This window comes from Anoplophora glabripennis, unplaced genomic scaffold (genome assembly GCF_000390285.2).
Source record: "Anoplophora glabripennis isolate ALB-LARVAE unplaced genomic scaffold, Agla_2.0 scaffold1940, whole genome shotgun sequence".
Classification (NCBI taxonomy): domain Eukaryota; kingdom Metazoa; phylum Arthropoda; class Insecta; order Coleoptera; family Cerambycidae; genus Anoplophora; species Anoplophora glabripennis.
The window spans coordinates 3,063-7,963 of NW_019418028.1; positions in this window are offsets into that span (position 1 = coordinate 3,063).

Genomic DNA, 4,901 nt, shown 5'->3' on the forward strand with positions numbered 1-4,901 from the left:
TGAGTCACTTTTCCCTAAAATTGATGGTTTTCCCTGCAAAGTGAAAAAATTGTTTTCCTCACTTATTTGTTGAAATAGAAAAGTTAGCTAATAAAATTTTTTAACTCACGAGATGAAAGATGTCTTGTATTATGTTCCTTTAGACAATTTTACAATAACATCGCGGATAGGACTTTTTTGGAGTAAAAATTTTATTTGCATGGCCTAAATAGTCCAAACGGTAGAGCATTCGAGGCGTTTGTATTTGAAGTCATATATTTTGTTGTTATGTACAGAAAAATCCCAAATATTATGTAGAATAAGAATCCGAGTTTGCTTAGGTATTCCAAAAAACCATTGCCAAATTCAGGGGAACAACAAACATACAAAAAGAACAAAAATTGACCCGTTTTGACCGTTGAGCGATTTTTAAAATAAGTAAATATTTATAAATATTGATTAAACTTTGTGAACAAATAGTAAAACATATGTCAATTCTACCCTAAAAATTTTGCAGCGATCGATCGCGTCGTCCTGTGACCACGGTACCTTTCTTGATTTTTCTTTCATTAAGCTTTTATCTGTCGCAAATGCACTAAACGGATATTGAAAGTACTTGTAGTTAGCCTATAAAAACATATTTTTTTCTCTCGACTTCACGATTAAGTTAGCTATAAATTATTATTACTTTATGCTTTTATAGGTATCTCAAAATCTACACAGTAGAATGCTGTCGTATTTGGCTAAAAATCAAGGGGTTACGACGTAGTTTTTAGGTGTGCAAGATTTTGTCGATTGCATTGAAAATTCCCTGGGCAATAAATAATTATTTATAGAGCAAAATGTTGTAAAATTAAAAAAAATAAAAGTGTAAAAATAGGTATTTTTAGTACTGATCATTGTTTATTATCACAAGTATATCTAAAAAATTGTGCGCCCTTTCCAAACCTTAATTTAAACCTACGGTACGCGATAAACATTCTGAAATTTTCTTAATTAACAATCCTGTCAATCGAAAACCACGCGATCGTTGCAAAATTTGTAGGGTAGAATTGACATATGTTTTTCTATTTGTTCACAAAGTTTCATCAATATTCATAAACTTTTACTTATTTTAAAAATTGCTCCAAAAATAAATATGATTTTCTACTATTTTTCGCCATTCCCATACAGGGAAAAAATGTTGAAAAACGGGTAATTTTTCGTTCCTTTTATATATTTGTTGATCCCTCGAATTTAGCAATGGCTTTTCGGAATAGGCAAACTTGGATTCTTGTTCTACATAATATTTGGGATTTTTCTGTGTAACAAAATAGATGACGTCAAATACAAACGTCTCGAATGCTCTACGGCCTGGACTACTACACATTTTCATAAAACAGCGGGCGACTCTAGCAAAATTATAATCATTCGGTTATTTTAATCATATTTTTAATTTGTTCTTATTATTTCAGGAATTGTGGCACGAAAACCCCGCTGTCAGATTGACAGCTTTGAGAGTTAAAAAGACATTGAATAAACTTTATTCTTCAGGTGACGTTACTAGAGAAATCCACTAAGTTCATGTACCTACTACATTGTATTGTAATTGAGTTTTATTATATTTTTTAATTTGATCAATGTATTTTTTGGACCCCATGTAGCTGTAAAATAGAACCTGTTACATTTACGAGTAGAACTGTTATTTAAGGAGGTTCGATACCGAAAAAAAATGGTAAGAAAGTTTTCAAATCAATTGAAATCTGTTAATAAATATGCCAACTGGCTCGTGTAAAAATATCAGATCGATTGCCAATATAGTTTTTTTTGAAAAATGATATTAAAAATTATGTTCTTATACACAGGCTCTTATGGGAGTTGGGGAAAGAACTTTAATCAAACGTGAATATTGCTCTTAAACATGGTTAGGATCGGGAAAATAAAATTGCAATTAAAGAATTAAATATTACTAAACATTTTAAAACAATAAAAATATGCACTTACAATGTAATTATTGAGATAATGGAATGAATATACAACGTTTTGACAAATTTGAACAAACATCTGATCCAATGAAAGGAAATATGGCAACACTGTACGCTGTATTTAACGCTTCGACTGACGCGATATACTTGAATAGCTCGATTATAGACTATAAAATTATTCCAGTCGAAAACATATTTACCTAGTAATAATTAATGTTAAATAAATTTTTCGTGATCTAATGCAATATACTAGCAATTTGAAACAAATATTGAAAGGATGTCTTTGCAAATCGAACAGTATAGATATTCTGTCATAATCTTGATAGTTATCATATGGATTCTAGACTAGGCAGTATCTGTTTTGGTTTGGNAAAAGAGTTTAGGTATACCTACAGATATTTACTTTGTCAAGATATCATTTTGTATCCTTATTTCTGCTGTATAATTTATTATTATTAAAATGATATATGTAAAATTGACCATGCGTAGAAGAAATTATAACTTTATATTATTTTTCAGTAATGTTATTTGTTTTTCATGTACCTACCATTTTAAGATTCATAATCATAACTAACTTTTTCTAATTATCAGTTCGTCATTGTTACCATATTCATGAAGGTCTCAACATTAGAAAATTTCCATTTCAGAAGCGTATTTGAACTATATAAAATGTGTAGCTTTTTTTTAATGCTTCTGATATTGTTTTGTGATATTTTTATTTGTACGATGAATGGCAAAATTCGTAATCCATATTAGAAACTTTTTTCAGTGGCTTCTCAAAAAGAAAGAAATTCTTAGTAAAAGTTGCCGCATCCCCAAACTAGAAGAGCATATTTATTTTTTTTAATATACAATGTAACTTTTTTTAGTTCGAATTAAGTCATTCACAATACAAATAAAAATATCACAAAGGAGTATTAGAGATATTTAAAAAAATACTCACACTATTTATACTATTTCAAAAACGCTTTTGAAATGAAAATGATCTAAAGTTGAGAGCATTATGAGAACAATATGGTAATAAAATTATTATGTTACTCAAACATTTCTGAAAATATACTGAAACGTAAAACAAAAATATCGAGGGCATAAATGGAACGTAAAAAGAATGTTACTGAAACCAATTTTTTGAAACGTTTCATTGGAAACGTATTATGGGGAGGACATCTTGGGCTTTTAGAACGTTACCAGAACGTTGCATGGACTTTTTATGAAACGTTTCAAGAAAAATTGAAACGTTTCTGAAACATGTCGGAAACTGAAAAATGTTTAGTGGGTACCTACTACATTGTATTGTAATTGAGTTTTATTATATTTTTTAATTTGATCAACGTATTTTTTGGACCCCAAGTAGCTGTAAAATAGAACCTATTACATTTAGAACTGTTATTTAAGTGATATGGTAAGAGTATTTATTATACAGGGTATCCCGAATTTAGGGCGCAAAACAAAGCACCTCAAATAGAGAAAAAAAAATGTTTGAAATAGATTGATTATTTGCATATTTTTATGCAAAACGTGTTATCTTTAACTGTAAATTCACAGGTACGGCTTGTGCTACTTCCTTCTAAAACACCGTGTATAAACTAATCATCTGAACTGCCTTACTGTATTTTTATTCGTTTTTTTAACCAAAATTGCAAAAGCACTTACTATATGAATATGTGTAAGTTTTTTCAGAATTTCAAAAGACAGACAATTACTGTGGATAGAATCAATTCGAAAATTATGCAAATCAGACATTACTCTGACAAACACATACCATTATTCTTGTGAAGATCAATTTGAGTTAAAATGTTGTAAAAACAGTAATAAGAATAGTCTCAACAGAAGTGCTGTGCCGCCATTATTTTTAGGATCGACTACAAGTTCACCTATTGTAATATCATCACCTCAGAATCCTCGGATAGTAGAATAAAACACGTAACGTTACAGAATTTTCAGAGTACGAGCTATGCCAATCTTCAATTTGGGATGATTTTTCACCTCCACCTTTTAAAAAACCAAAATACACATATTCAAAATTGTCATTTCCTATAAGGGCTACTGCGAGCACCAGTTGAATGAAGCGGAATTAAATACTGGTCATGTAAGTACCTCACTTGATACCTCATTTTGTAAAAGCCTCACATCTTTTCAGTCAAATAATAACCAAAGAACATTTTTAAAAACTTTGAATGTTAAGAGAATATCTCAACTTTCAGATAAACATAAAAAATGTATTATCTAGATCGTCAACAGAAAATTCAGATTTTGAAATTAAAAAGAAAACTATTAAAATGTAAAAGTAATTTGTCTCATGTTCGTAGTATTACCATTGTATAAGTAAATATAGTAATATAATCCCCATGCAAATTTTGTTAACCAGTAGAATGATACGAAAGATAGTGTGGACATCTATCGGCTGTCTCCTTATTAATATTTCTGAAATTTGTGCTAAAGAACTAACTGTAGGTCTAGGCGGTCTCTACTATACTGTTATTATACAAGGGGTATAGTAATTCGTTTGTAGATGGCGCTAGGTAAGACTGGAATAAAAAAAATCGCCACTATGTAATGTATAAAAAACTGGTGTCGAATCGGTGTTCTGTTTACTGTATACATAGGTATTTAAAATAAATTAATAATGGCAGGAAATATATGTAAATATTATAAATGTGGGAAATCTAAAGCAAAATTTTCCAATGTAATATTACATCGATTTCCATCGGAAAAATATGGTGGTGAAGAACGAATTAAAAAATGGATAGAAAATTGTGGCGAGTAAATAAATATACATATACAGGGTGTCCTAATATCATTATACCATAGGTAGGAATACTTTGAAAGTTAAATATTTTATTTAAAAGTTTAATACAAAATTTTCAACTTCAAAGATTCTTAAAAATTTTTACAAATTTCATTATCAAAATTGAGCAGTTTAATAAAAAATTTTAAACTTAAATGATTTTTAAAATT